Source organism: Hyla sarda, chromosome 1 (genome assembly GCF_029499605.1).
Source record: "Hyla sarda isolate aHylSar1 chromosome 1, aHylSar1.hap1, whole genome shotgun sequence".
NCBI lineage: Eukaryota > Metazoa > Chordata > Amphibia > Anura > Hylidae > Hyla > Hyla sarda.
The window spans coordinates 62,196,522-62,213,325 of record NC_079189.1 but is presented as its reverse complement, the minus strand read 5'-3'; the positions used below and the strand labels follow the sequence as shown (position 1 = coordinate 62,213,325).

The following is a 16,804-nucleotide window of genomic DNA, read 5'->3' as shown; positions in this document are numbered from 1 at the left end:
AGATCACTGTTAGGGTAAGCTCACACGTAACGGATCCGCAGCGTATTTCCCAGTGTGGATCTGCCGGTGACTCAACCCATTTTGTGCCTCCAGTTTTTTCCACCCCACTTCCCCCGACTCGAGTGCCCCTGGCCTGCTCTCAAACATCGCGGCTGCTCTGCGATGTCAGAGTGGACTCGGCAATTCGCAGGTCCCCTGTGTGGCTGCTCGTAGCGGTGGATTGAGGGTGTGAGCAGGCCACAGGTGGGTGAGGTGGGGAAGGGGGGGTGGCAACAGCTGGAGGCACAAAATGGGTCGGGTCACTGGCGGATCTTTTATGTGTGACCCTACCCTTATAGTATATGTGGGCCTGTTAAATTTAGCAGGATTCTGCTGCATTGTGTTCACGGCGGAATTTCCGTGCCAGATGTTTCCGGCACAGAAATTCCATTTTCTGTGTCCGCACAAAGAATGAACACGTTCTTTCTTTGTGCGGAGTCTGCACAGAATGCATAGCTGTCTATGAGATTGTGCATGAGATGTGCATTCCTGTGCGGTCCTAGTGCCGGTATATTATGCCGGTGTCCCCCAATTTGCGGAATATCCGCACGGAGTTTCTCCATGTGGACATTCCGTCTATGAACATAGCCTTATAGTATATATGGGCGCTATTACTGATAGGTAGCATTGAGAAGATCACTGTTTATCTGTGTGCGGTGACTATTACAAGAACAAGGTGACAGTATTAGGTTAGGGCTACATGGCAACAGTGGCGTCTCTAGGGGGGGGGGCACAGGGGGAGCCATGGCCCCCCCTACATCATGATTGGCCCCCCCTTGTGCCCCCCCTAGCAGCAGTAGGTCACTAGCAGCTCTAATGGCCCTCAGGGGGGTACAGCTAGTTCACCAGTAAGGGTCCCGAGCCCCCGCTGCACCCCCCGCCCCCCGGGGCCATCTACTCCGTCATCCTTTCTTATAATAAATCTTCAGCCAGCAGCCCTGTCACCACGCAGGGGCCGCGCTATGCAGACTGGGAAGAGCAGACAGGAAGCTCCTCCCCCTCTCTCACTCCCCTGTATACTGGACCTTGTGGAGCAGGCCCGCTGTGTGTATACAGGCCCGGACACCACCAGTATGGAAGACCTACCTGCCCAGTGCCCACTGCTGATGCTGCCCTTTTAAAGTAAGGAACTTGCTTGGGGGAGAGGGGGAAAGTTGTAGGAGACAGTGGGAGGTAGTTCAGTGTTTCCCAACCAGGGGGCCTCCAGCTGTTGCAAAACTACAACTCCCAGCATTCCTTTGGCTTTATGAGCATACTGGGAGTTGTAGTTTTGCAACAGCTGGAGGCCCCCAGGTTGGGAAACACTGATCTATTTATCTATCTATCTGTTAATCTCCTATCTATCTATCTCCTATCTATCTATCATCTATTATCTATCTATTTCCTATCTATCTATCTATCTATCTATCTCATATCTATCTATCATCTATCTATCTATCTCATATCTATCTATCTATCTATCGATCTATCTCATATCTATCTATCATCTATCTATCTATCTATCTCATATCTATCCATCCATCCATGCATCTATCTTTCTATCTCTCTGTCTATCTATCTATCTATCTATCTATCTATCTATCTATCTTTCTCATATCTATCTATCTCATATCTATCTATCTTTCTCATATCTATCTATCTATCTATCTATCTATCTATCTATCTATCTATCTCATATCTATCTCATATCTATCTAACTCAGATAGATGAGAGATAGATAGATGAAAGATAGATAGATAGATAGATAGATATGAGAGATAGATAGATATGAGAGATAGATAGATGATATATAGATAGATAGATACATACATATATATAGATAGATAGATATGAGATAGATAGAAAGATAGATAAATAGATTATATATAGATAGAGAGATGATATATAGAAAGATACATAAATAGATGGATAGATAGATAGATAGATAGATGATAGATACATAGATATGATATAGATAGATAAATGATAGATAGATAGATATGATATAGACAGATAGATGATAGATAGATTAGATAGATAGATAGATAGATAGATAGGAGATAGATGGATATGATATAGATAGATGGATATGATATAGATAGATTGATATGATATAGATAGATAGGATATAGAAAGATAGATAGACAAAGAACAATATGATGCAGCACGCCACAAGTTTGCAGAAAATGGTGGTTTATTCCATCATGTGCATAGTCTATGCACATGATGGAATAAACCACCATTTTCTGCAAACTTGTGGCGTGCTGCATCATATTGTTCTTTGTCTGGATTAAAGGGGTAGTCCAGTGGTGAAAAACTTATCCCCTATCCTAAGGATAGGGGATAAGTTTGAGATCGCGGGGGGTCCGACCGCTGGGGCCCCCTGCGATCTCTCTGTACAGAGCCCCGGTGCATTGCCGTGGAATGAGATTTGCCATAGAATGAAATGATCCGCCTCCATCACATCCTATTGGCTCTCTCTTGTCACGTGACATATTTAAACGTCACGCATCCATGCGCACAGTAGTGTCAGTTTGGCTATCACAGGGAGAGGATCTCCTATCCTTGTGATTGCTGAAGCTGTACGGAGCTCTCATGGCCTCTGTGGCCCGACAGAAGTTCACACATGTACGCAGCTCATACGGCTGCCTCATATACATTTACTCTATTATTACATGTACTGTTGATCCACAGCGCTATGGGGATCCCTATGCCCGATGGCGCTGTCATCAGTGTGCGTCCCCGCGAGCGCCCCACGCCCGCAGCTGTACTCCCCGTCCCGTTAATGCTGAGGGAGCGGGGAACAGAAAGTAGAGCATCGGGCGCAGGTAAAGTAGTACTGCGCATGCGCAGCACTACGTGAATAACTTAACCTGCGCCCGATGCTCTACTTTCTGTTCCCCGCTCCCTGAGCGTTAACGGGACGGGGAGTACAGCTGCGGGCGTGGGGCCCTCGCGGGGACGCACACTGATGACAGCGGCATCGGGCATCGGGATCCCGATAGCGCTGTGGATCAACAGTAAATGTATATGAGGCAGCCGTATGAGCTGCGTACATGTGTGAACTTCTGTCGGGCCACAGAGGCCATGAGAGCTCCGTGCAGCTTCAGCTATCACAGGGAGAGGAGATCCTCTCCCTGTGATAGCCAAACTGACACTGCTGTGCGCTTTGATGCGTGACGTTTAAATATGTGACCATCTCATTCTATGGCACATCTCATTCCACGGCAATGCACCGGCTCTCCGGCCAGATAGTAGGTGTCGACCCCCGCACGAAGCGGCGGCCAACACGCCCGCTCAATACATCTCTATGGCAGAGCTGGAGATTGCCGAAGGCAGTGCTTCCGCTCTGCCATAGAGATGTATTGAGGGGGCGTGTCGGCCGCCGCTTCGTGCGGGGGTCAACACCCGCTATCTGGCCGGAGAGCTGGGGCCCTGTACAGAGAGATCGCAGGGGCCCCAGCGGTCGGACCCCCCGCGATCTCAAACTTATCCCCCATCCTTAAGATAGGGGATAAGTTGTTCACCACTGGGTCACCACTGGACTACTCCTTTAAGGAACCAGTGGACCCAGGTTCCAGGCACCCCGACTTCTCTCTAATCTCTGGATTTTGGTTGTGCCGTTTTTATTTGTTTTAGATAGATAGATAGAAAGAGATAGTATCTATATATCTATCATCTATTTTTCTATCTTTCTATCTATCTCATATCTATCTATATATCCATCTATTTATGTATCTATCTATATTTCATCTATCTATCTATCTCTCATATCTATCTATCTTTCATCTATCTATCTCTCATCTATCTGAGATAGATATGAGATAGATAGATAAATAGAAAGATAGATAGATACATAAATAGATAGATGGATATAGATAGATGGATGGATAGATAGATAGATAGATAGATAGGAGATAGATGGATAGATAGATAGATAAGATAGATAGATGATTGATAGATAGATAGATCAGTGTTTCCCAACCAGGGGGCCTCCAGCTGTTGCAAAACTACAACTCCCAGTATGCTCATAAAGCCAAAAACATGCTGGGAGTTGTAGTTTTGAAATAGCTAGAGGCCCCCTGATTTGGATAAACTGATCTATCTATCTATCTATCTATCTATCTCATATCTATCTATCTATCATCTATCTATCTATCTCATATCTATCTATTAATCTATATTATCTAAGTGTTTTATTCCTCCATGTATGTGTGACGTTTCGATAGCATCCCGCCATCTTTATCATACGTACAGTTTTACATTCTGTAGTCTCTGTGACATCACTGTGCTTCATAATAAAGTGTGACATCACTGTGCTTCATAATAAACTGTGACATCACTGTGCTACATAATAAACTGTGACATCACTGTGTTTCATAATAAACTGTGACATCACTGTGCTTCATAATAAACTGTGACATCACTGTGCTTCATAATAAACTGTGACATCACTGTGCTTCATAATAAACTGTGACATCACTGTGCTTCATAATAAACTGTGACATCACTGTGCTTCATAATAAACTGTGACATCACTGTACTTCATCCTGTAATTTGATGTCACTGTGTATAACAACCCTGTAGTGACATCACAGTTTATTATTCTTGAATGCTGACTTCACTGTGTATATTTTCCCGGTACAATGACATCACTATATAGTTACCCTCTACTGTGACATCACTGCGTTTATTAACCCTGTAGTGGCAAAACTGTTTATTGTCCCTGTACAGAGACATTACTGTTTATATTAACTCTGAACTGTGATGTCACTGTATATATTAACTCTGAACTGTGATGTCACTGTATATATTAACTCTGAACTGTGATGTCACTGTATATATTAACTCTGAACTGTGATGTCACTGTATATATTAACTCTGAACTGTGATGTCACTGTATATATTATCTCTGAACTGTGATGTCACTGTGCATATTTACCCTGTATTGTCACTCGCAGTGCAAGGTAAATATGTACAGTGACATTAGGGTATACAGGCTTAATATATACAGTGATGTCACAGTGCAGTGTAAGTATCAACAGTGATGTTGCAGTATAGAGATAACACACAGTGATGTTATAGTTCAGAGATAATATACACAGTGATGTCACAGTACAGGGATAATACACAGTGATGTCACAGTACAGGGATAATACACACAGTGATGTCACAGTATAGAGATAACACACAGTGATGTTATAGTTCAGAGATAATATACACAGTGATGTCACAGTACAGGGATAATACACAGTGATGTCACAGGACAGGGATAATACACAGTGATGTCACAGTACAGGGATAATACACACAGTGATGTCACAGTACAGGAATAATACACACAGTGATGTCACAGTACAGGGATAATTCACAGTGATGTCACAGTACAGGGATAATACACACAGTGATGTCACAGTATAGGGATAATACACACAGTGATGTCACAGTACAGGGATAATATACACAGTGATGTCACAGTACAGGGATAATATACAGTGATGTCACAGTACAGGGATAATATACAGTGATGTCACAGTACAGGGATAATACACACAGTGATGTCACAGTACAGGGATAATACACACAGTGATGTTATAGTTCAGAGATAATATACACAGTGATGTCACATTACAGGGATAATACACAGTGATGTCACAGTACAGGGATAATACATACAGTGATGTCACAGTACAGGGATAATATACACAGTGATGTCACAGTACAGGGATAATACACAGTGATGTCACAGGACAGGGATAATACACAGTGATGTCACAGTACAGGGATAATACACACAGTGATGTCAGAGTACAGGGATAATATACACAGTGATGTCACAGTACAGGGATAACACACAGTGATGTCACAGTACAGGGATAATACACACAGTGATGTCACAGTACAGGGATAATACACACAGTGATGTCACAGTACAGGGATAAAATACACAGTGATGTCACAGTACAGGGATAATATACAGTGATGTCACAGTACAGGGATAATACACACAGTGATGTCACAGTACAGGGATAATACACACAGTGATGTTACAGTACAGGGATAATATACACAGTGATGTCACAGTACAGGGATAATACACACAGTGATGTTATAGTTCAGATATAATATACACAGTGATGTCACAGTACAGGGATAATACTCAGTGATGTCACAGTACAGGGATAATACACAGTGATGTCACAGTACAGGGATAATATACAGTGATGCCACAGTACAGGGATAATACACACAGTGATGCCACAGTACAGGGATAATACACACAGTGATGTTACAGTACAGGGATAATACACACAGTGATGTTGTAGTTCAGATATAATATACACAGTGATGTCACAGTACAGGGATAATTCACAGTGATGTCACAGTACAGGGATAATATACACCGTGATGTCACAGTACAGGGATAATACACACAGTGATGTCACAGTACAGGGATAATACATACAGTGATATCACAGTACAGGGATAATACACACAGTGATGTCACAGTACAGAGATAATACACACAGTGATGTCACAGTACAGGGATAATACACAGTGATGTCACAGTACAGGGATAATATACAGTGATGTCACAGTACAGGGATAATACACACAGTGATGTCACAGTACAGGGATAATACACACAGTGATGTCACAGTACAGGGATAATACACACAGTGATGTCACAGTACAGGGATAATACACACAGTGATGTCACAGTACAGGGATAATACACACAGTGATGTTATAGTTCAGAGATAATATACACACAGTGATGTCACATTACAGGGATAATACACAGTGATGTCACAGTACAGGGATAATATAAACATTGATGTCACAGTACGGGGATAATACACAGTGATGTCACAGTACAGGGATAATACATACAGTGATGTCACAGTACAGGGATAATACACACAGTGATGTCACAGTACAGAGATAATATACACAGTGATGTCACAGTACAGGGATAATACACACAGTGATGTCACAGTACAGGAATAATACACACAGTGATGTCACAGTACAGGGATAATACACACAGTGATGTCACAGTAAAGGGATAATATACACAGTGATGTCACAGTACAGGGATAATACACAGTGATGTCACAGTACAGGGATAATATACACAGTGATGTCACAGTACAGGGATAATACACACAGTGATATCACAGTACAGAAATAATACACAAAGTGATGTCACAGTACAGGGATAATATACAGTGATGTCACAGTACAGGGATAATACACACAGTGATGTCACAGTACAGGGATAATACACACAGTGATGTCACAGTACAGGGATAATACACACAGTGATGTTATAGTTCAGATATAATATACACAGTGATGTCACAGTACAGGGATAATACACAGTGATGTCACAGTACAGGGATAATACACAGTGATGTCACAGTACAGGGATAATACATACAGTGATGTCACAGTACAGGGATAATACACACAGTGATGTCACAGTACAGGGATAATACACACAGTGATGTCACAGTACAGGGATAATACACAGTGATGTCACAGTACAGGGATAATACACACAGTGATGTCACAGTACAGGGATAATATACACAGTGATGTCACAGTACAGGGATAATATACACAGTGATGTCACAGTACAGGGATAATACACAGTCATGTCACAGTACAGGGATAATACACACAGTGATGTCACAGTACAGGGATAATACACACAGTGATGTCACAGTACAGGGATAATACACACAGTAATGTCACAGTACAGGGATAATGTACACAGTGATGTCACAGTACAGGGATGAGACACACAGTGATGTCACAGCACAGGGATAAGACACACAGTGATGTCACAGTACAGGGATAATACACACAGTGATGTCACAGTACAGGGATAATACACACAGTGATGTCACAGTACAGGGATCATAATACACAGTGATGTCACAGTACAGGGATAAGACACACAGTGATGTCACAGTACAGGGATAAGACACACAGTGATGTCATAGTACAGGGATAATATACACAGTGATGTCACAGTACAGGGATAATACACAGTGATGTCACAGTACAGGGATAATACAGTGATGTCACAGCACATGGATAATACACAGTGATGTCACAGTACAGGGATAATAAACACAGTGATGTCACAGTACAGGGATAATACCCACAGTGATGTCACAGTACAGGGATAATACACAGTGATGTCACAGTACAGGGATAATATACACAGTGATGTCACAGTACAGGGATAATACACAGTGATGTCACAGTACAGAGATAATATACACAGTGATGTCACAGTACAGGGATAATACACAGTGATGTCACAGTACAGGGATAATACACACAGTGATGTCACAGTACAGGGATAATGTACACAGTGATGTCACAGTACAGGGATGAGACACACAGTGATGTCACAGCACAGGGATAAGACACACAGTGATGTCACAGTACAGGGATAATACACACAGTGATGTCACAGTACAGGGATAATACACACAGTGATGTCACAGTACAGGGATCATAATACACAGTGATGTCACAGTACAGGGATAAGACACACAGTGATGTCACAGTACAGGGATAAGACACACAGTGATGTCATAGTACAGGGATAATATACACAGTGATGTCACAGTACAGGGATAATACACAGTGATGTCACAGTACAGGGATAATACAGTGATGTCACAGCACATGGATAATACACAGTGATGTCACAGTACAGGGATAATAAACACAGTGATGTCACAGTACAGGGATAATACCCACAGTGATGTCACAGTACAGGGATAATACACAGTGATGTCACAGTACAGGGATAATATACACAGTGATGTCACAGTACAGGGATAATACACAGTGATGTCACAGTACAGAGATAATATACACAGTGATGTCACAGTACAGGGATAATACACAGTGATGTCACAGTACAGGGATAATACACACAGTGATGTCACAGTACATGGATAATACACAGTGATGTCACAGTACAGGGATAATACAGTGATGTCACAGTACAGGGATAATATAGACAGTGATGTCACAGTACAGGGGTAATATACACAGTGATGTCACAGTACAGGGATAATATACACAGTGATGTCACAGTACAGGGATAATACAGTTATGTCACAGCACATGGATAATACACAGTGATGTCACAGTACAGGGATAATACACACTGTGATGTGTACAGCTGGTATCTACCACTATAAGGCCAGTGTATGTGGGAGTATTGGTATTTGTAAAATGAATTTTATACAGTAACAATTGGTGTTAGTCGGTCATTAGTCAGTCACAATGGTAGTCGTGGTCATGGTGTGGCAGTATTATTTGTTTCTTGCTAGTAACGCACAAAACTAACAGTAAGCACCTTTTGTCTGACCATTTTTATTTTTTTGTACTGGTATTATAAGTAATATTGGTGTCAGTAACAGTATGACCATAATATGTATGATGACAATATTTCCTCCCTGTATGCTGGTATTATTGGTAATATTTGTCTCAGTATACAGGATTTGGTCAGTTACAGTATGATGGTAATATGTATGGTGATAATATTCCTTCTTGTATACTGATATTATTTGTAATATTAGTCTCAGTATACAGGTCATTGTTCTCACTAGCGTGGCATGGAGCCGCTTTGCCTGCACACCCTGGAATTAAAGCATGAAGTCTTGCAAAAGATTGGTGAGTTGCCTGTAATTTTTCTACATCATTGTGATTGAATGAACTGTCTTTACCTATATTACATGAGTACCACCATATTACAAGCCTGTGCTGTCTGATACTTTAGAGTCCGGATTATAGGACGAACGTATTTTTTGTGAACCACACAATACAGGTACTGCCAGCACGCTTCTATCTACACATATATTACTTATGTTAATGTTTGACAGGGAACTGGCCAAAAAATAAGTGACATGTCACTTCTTCTCCACGTAGACACATGCTGAAGCTGCCTTTAAAGTCAATGAGATGTTCATGGTCCCCCGATGCTGCCCTTGGCTTGGATATAATTTGCACGTGCAATGTATAAATGTGGTGTTGTTATAATTGCCCCCCCTACTTTTGTCCTGGCCCCCAGTGTGCCCCCCCCAAAATTTTAAAGCTGGAGACGCCACTGCATGGCAAAAATGGGTTGCAGTCAAAGATTGCCATGTTGTTTTCCTTGAATTGTGCTGAATCTCAGCTAATGTAAGTAAATGTGGTCACGTAGAGAAATCCAGCACAAATCAATTCTTTTGGTGGTTTATTACACCCTTTAAACAGCACCATAAAATGTATGGCTTTCTGTGACCCTGTGGTTTCCTGTGGCCATACATTTTATGATGCTTTATTGCACTGGATTTCTCTATGTGTGTCCTTACAAGTTTCTGTCGCTCCACAGCTGTTCGTTCACTTCGTTCTTGCAAAAACGGGAGCTGAGCTGATCTGCACTAAATGGGGTCACTTTGCAACCCCCAAATTACTGCAACCACAAATTCATTCTGGATGGAATTATTACGTTTGTTATGTTGTAGTTTCAGCCATTTGTGGTTTGCAGTGCAATCTCATTTACTCACAATAGCCAAGATACAGCACAATTCAGGGGGCGCAACATTTGGGGGCCCCATTTTTCATTTTTGCCCAGGGCCACACTTAGTCAAAAACTGGCCCTGTGTGTGAACGCACCCTTAGGGTATGTTTACACGTGCATAGTTTTGCTGCAGATCTGCAGCTACATATGTGGTAGCCCTTGGGGTATTGCTTCAGAATATAAGGGGTTAATTTAACCCCTGTCACTCGTGACACCAGGGTGAGGGTTAATACGCTGAGGTAAATCTCCAGCCTATCGCCACCCTGCCCAGGAACGATAGGTGCGTGTTTAAATGAATAAAGGTCCACAATGGAGATGAACTTGAACTTGCATAAACTTTACTTAAGTACTTGCGGTACATCTAATTAACAGCAACAGTCTTAGTAATACAGTCTCTATATAGCACGGCAGTGATTGACAGATGCTGAGGACCATTGACGTATCCAAAGAGTTATTAGATTTAGGATTTTTGCAGAGATTCGTCCGGATTTAGGGGAATATTTAGGTCCGGGGATCTTGCTGAGGTAATAGGGATTGAAATAACTCACAGTTTTGAGAGATGACTGTCGCCGCAAGGCTTAGGCCTGGTTACTGCTAATGACAGCTGCGCAGATCCGTCCTCATCAGCAGCCCACGAGGAAAGAGAGAGAGTAATGGCCGCTGCTCCCTTATATGGGCAGGGCCGTTTTGGATTGGTCCGTGTCAGCTGTCACTCACCGTTACAAGGCATGGTGGGTGAACACGTCACGGGGACCTCCAAAGGTCCTTAAGCAAAACCATATACAGTTTCTATACCTATAGCCATGTAAATATCACATAGAACCACTATATATCTACTGACTAAGTGAGAGGTGACAAGGGAAAGACTAGAAAAGAGGGACCACGATGTCCTAGGGACTCTGGCTATGGGGACCTCTACACAGGTAACGTATAGGATATGGTACCGGGACACCACAAACCCCCTTACTTAAAATAAGTCGACCTCAACGCCAGTACCCTAAGGCAGAGGAACTAGGACTAAAACAGGATTATACCAATAAATTTGCTATACATCCTAAGTAAACATTGAACACTTTACATTCTCTGATACTCTTACTAGTATCTGGACTAGACAATAGGAATCTATCTAGACATTTGGATAAAGCTATCTAGACATTCGGATAAAGCTATCTAGACATTGGTGAAGCTATCTAACCTTTAGTTTCTAGCTCCTTAGACATTTTTATTTTAGCTTACTACTATACAATTAGGCAGCTATCTGACATTTAGTTGCTAGCTCCTAAAACATTTTGTTTTAGCTCTCTTACACATTTTATGAGGCTAACTAGACATTAGTACAGCTCTCTATACATTTAGCTTCAAGCTGACTAGACATTTTTATTATCTCCCACATTTGTATTTTTGCCAACAATAAGTTACCTGTTAGTACATGAAAGCTATAGTGGCTAGCCGGAAGCTAGGTCACAGTTAGATGGCTGCTAGGGTCTATCAGCTACACGCTACTTACCCCTAGAGCACTTCCAAATAACCTACCTAGGTTACCTTTAGAAATACGTGTTTAATTCTATACTCGCAAGAACACCTACTGGCCAGGTAGAGCATCTCACACACGCAACACAGAGAAAAGAAATATGAGTGTACCTAACAGTGGAAGGAATTGGACATCAATAGGCTACATTTCCTAAGTGTTTCTTGAATGTGAGATATATTTTATTTTTGTGTATGTATTGAAAAAGATTAAGGTAGTACATTTAAGTGAGAAGTTTGGAGTACTGAAAAGTTATAGGCAGATCATTGAAGTGGGTTATCAAAGGTACTATGTGTGCAGGTACTAAATGTGAATCTTGGTACCTTACGAGTAATTTGCCCTGGGTAGTCCTTTGAGACCGCCGCAACACCACCTCCGAGTCATCAGGAGTTCCCTCACTTGGTGATTCTGCAAGAAATTCAGTCCCCGAGGGACCAGCTGGAGGGCTGGAAACAGAAGCATTATCTACGGTTGGACTGGGAGGTTCTCTGAAGACAGGTGGAGTTGGTACATCAAAACAGTCACAGGAACAGGACTGATGTTTGGTGTAGCAACCAATGGTGGTTGACAGGGAGCCACAGCTATTGGTAACTGGCTAGGTGGGAAGGCTGCTGGCAACTGTCTGGGTGGAGCAACCGGTGGCAGCTGGCTGGATGGAGCTGGAAACGGTATACCCCAATACATGGTAGGCTGCTGAGATGGGAACAAAGGAACGTCCATATTGGGATCAATTCCTTCTCCCGGCACATATTCTCTCACTGGACTTGTTGGAGTTGGAGTAGAAGTAGCAGGAGGAGTAGAAGGAGATGGGCCAAGCATGTCTTCTTTCAGGCACACTTTTATTCTATTCCTGTGGACCACCTGTGGCTCAAACCCTTCTTTCTGTACCTCATATACATCCGTTTCGGGGTAAGGGACTTCAGTAATGGTGTATGGTTCCTTTTCCCATAATGAGTCCAATTTATGGGTTCTAGGGAATTTTCGGAGCCACACTTTATCTCCAAGCTGTAAGGGCTAAGCCGAAGCATGTCAATTATAATCTTTCTGCTGGCGCTCATGAAATTCGCCCATTTTCTTCTCAACAATGTTTTTGGCTTCTTCAATTCTTCGTTGATGCTCTGACATCCAACCTTGGGAAACCTGAGGGGAATTGTTGAAAGGTGCCTGCAGCCCAAAGGTCCGTTCCTTTGACAATTGGCCGTGTCGGCCCATCATCAGGAAAAAAGGCGTATACCCCGTAGAGCAGTGGACAGTTTTGTTGTAAATTTCTAGGAGTTCAGGCAACAGCTGAGGCCACTCTTCGTGCTTTGAGACAGAGGCAGCTCTGAGCATTTGGATGAACACTTGATCCTCTCACAGAGCCCATTCCCTTGGGGATGGTAGGCCGTCGTCCGGAGCTTCTTTCAGTTATGCAACAGGCAAAGTTCTTGGAACAACTGGGCTTTAAAGGCAGTTCCCCGATCCGTGGGGACCGATTCGGGACACCCCAGAGGTTGGATCCAATGACGATAGAAGAGCTGAGCAGCAGTCTTGGCGGTAAGATCCTTGACAGAGACCACGACCAGCCACTTGGAATAATGATCCACCATGGTTACAGCATGAAAGTAGCCAGATCGAGTGGGGGCCAGCTTCACATGATCCAAGGCAACAATCTGGTTCGGCCTCTCTGTACAGATGGGATGTAAGGGGGCTCTTGCGTCCTTTCGGGGATTCTTGATAACATTGCACACGGAGCATTCGGCACACCATTTCTCGATGTCTCCCCGCATCCCAATCCAGTAAAATCTCCTTCTGATGGTGGCCTCTGTCTTATGGACCCCGAAGTGTCCGGATTGATCATGATAGGCATTAGTGTTGAGCAGCATAGGCCATATTCGAATTCGCGAATATATGGACGAATATTCGTCATATATTCGCGAATATTCGCATATTCGTAATACCCTTGTTTTATCTTCGCATATGCGAAAATTCGCGTATGCGAAAATTAGCATAAACAAAAATTAGCATATTCGAAAATTCGCACGCCAGTCTCACACAGTAGTATTAGAGCCTTCTTTACACCACACAAGCAGGAAGCAGAGAGGGATGATCACTGTGATGTGTACTGTGAAAAAAAACCCCAAAAAAACGAATATTCGTATATTCGAGATTATTCGTGAATTCGCGAATATGCGATATTCGCGAATAAAATTCGCTTTGTGAATATTCGCGAGCAACACTAATAGGCATTCAGGACCATGGCTGCATCTCTTCTGGGAACCATAATCTGATGTATGTGGTCTCCGGAGACAGGGTCCAGGGAATTTCAGTAGACCAACCCCTTGTGCAGGAACAGGCGATTCCTCTGCCGCCACAGCCGCTTCAATTCAAAGTCCCTTTGTGTCTTGTGCACCCGAGTGGGCACTTTCTTGTGTAGACAATAGTCTAAGAGGTCCCCGATAACCCGGCTTTCATCCATGTAGACAAATCTTCAGGGACTTTGGGAGATTCAGGTCCGTCACCCGCCTGGGCAGTTAGAGCACTCTGGCTCACGAACCTCTTCCCACACATCTTCAGCAGGAGGTGCTTCTCCCAGGGCCATGCGAGAAAGTACATCCGCATTAACATTCGTTTTTCCGCTGCGGTACTTAATGTTGAAATCATAGTTGGCCAAGAGGCCCAGCGCTGTTCAAGAGCTCCCAACTTAGCAGTGTTCAAATGGGCCAAGGGGTTGTTATCAGTCAGATAGTCCTTAAACTTCTCAGTAATGGCCCAGACCAGGGTCAGGAGCTCCAGTTTGAAGGAGCTATAGTTGGCGTCATTCTTTTCAGCACCTCGGAGATGTCAGCTGGCATAGGCAATCACCCTCTCTTTGCCATCTTACACCTGAGATAAGACTGCCCCCGACCTTCGAAGCTAGCATCTGTATATAAACGGAATGGCAGGCTGTAGTCAGGATACGCCAAAATGGGGGGTTCCGTGAGGAGGTACTTCAGGGCTTGAAAGGCATCTTCTTGTTCTTCAGCCCACTGTATGGATAGCCTCCCATTATAATTCTCCGGGGCAGTCCCTCTCAGTAACTCGGTTAAGGGCCCAGCAATTTGAGCAAAATGGGGGATGAAGCGTCGGTAATAACCAGCAAATCCCAGGAAACTTCGGACGTCTCGCACCGTCCTAGGTGAAGGCCACTCTTTCACAGCACTCTCTTTGTCCGGATCAGGCTGGACTCCTTGAGCACTGACGACATGTCCCAGATAGTGTACTTGCGGCTTTAGCAAGTGACATTTGGAAGGTTTAACCTTGAGTTCATGTTGGATAAGGACTTGGAAAACTTCTTTCAGGTGATCCAGGTGTTCCTGATATGTCCGGGAATAGACAATGACGTCATCTAAATACAACAGAACACTCTAGAAGTTAAGATGCCCCAAACATTGTTCCATTAAGTGTTGGAAAGTAGCCGGTGCATTGCGCAGTCCAAAGGGCATACTTTTAAACTCAAAGAGTCCCATAGGGGTCACAAATGTGGTCTTCTCTCTGTCCTCTTCTGCCATTGGCACCTGCCAGTAACTGCTCGTGAAATCCAGTGTGGAAAAGTAGACGGCAGACCCCAATGCAGTCAAGGATTCTTCAATACGGGGAAGAGGATAGGCATCCTTATGAGTTATGCCATTCAACTTCCGGTACTCAAAAGCGGATAGTCCCATCTTTTTTCTTCACCAGGACCAAAGGTGCAGCTCAAGGACTCTGGCTTTCTTGGATGACATCAGCCTCTTTCATCTCCATGAGCATCTTCTTTATGGTCTGATACATCCCAGGAGCCACAGGGCGATGTCTCTCCTTAATGGGTGGACTGTCCCCAGTGAGAATCCTATGTTTAATCAAGGTGGTCCTGCCAAAGTCTGTGGGGAACTTGCTGAAAGCTTGATATTTCTTAGCTACCTGGATGACTCCTTCCACCTGTTCCTTGGGGGTATCTTCGCCTCATATTTGTAGTTGGCTCCAACAAGATTCCGCAGGATTCCGGTCAGGTCCTCGTTGAGCCACTTGTGACTTCGAGACCACATCTCTGACATCTAAATGGTGCAGGGTAGCTAGCAGAGTATACTTGGGTAGTCGGACAGCAACTTGAGAGAAATTAATAAGTCTCACCGGAACTTTCCCATTACGTACTGTTACAAGGCTTCTAGCGGCTCTCACCAAGGGACAATCTTCCAGTAGGATGGGTTCCAAGAGCGCTTGATAATCTTGATTTTTCACCCCGGGTCGGGCACGACACCAAATAACTGTCTCCGTCTGTGGCTGTAGACTAACGGCTCGTATATCTTGAATCCTTACTCGACAGATTTCTCCTTGATGATTCACAAACTTCTGTTCTGCAAGGAGGATTTTGAGGTGGTGTTGGGCAGCTCGCCGGCCTGGGGGTGACAAGTGAGGGAGAGATGCATACAGTGCACAGACAATATCATCAAAACAGTGTCTCATAATATTCATTCCCAAGATGAAGTCAGCTGCTCCTTCATCCCTAACATTGGTGACAATCACACCCTGTCTATCTAACACATGCTTTCCCACCTTCACCGTGTGCTCCCAGTAGCCATGCCTGGGTACTGGTTTCCTGTTCCCAGCAATTACTCTAAACTCCGCTTCCTTAGGTTCACACAACCTTTCTGGCCCCAATACTT

General features: G+C 43.6%; 1 long non-coding RNA gene across 1 annotated transcript in view; it reads left to right on the top strand.

Moving 5' to 3' along the window:
• The first annotated feature begins 1,058 nt into the window (after positions 1-1,058).
• The window catches only part of LOC130301106 (uncharacterized), a 69,703-nt gene continuing 53,957 nt past the window's right edge, over positions 1,059-16,804 (top strand). Inside the window, exons 1-2 of the long non-coding RNA XR_008851808.1 lie at positions 1,059-1,161; positions 9,633-9,726. This is a non-coding gene — a long non-coding RNA (uncharacterized LOC130301106). The remainder of the gene's footprint in view (positions 1,162-9,632; positions 9,727-16,804) is intronic.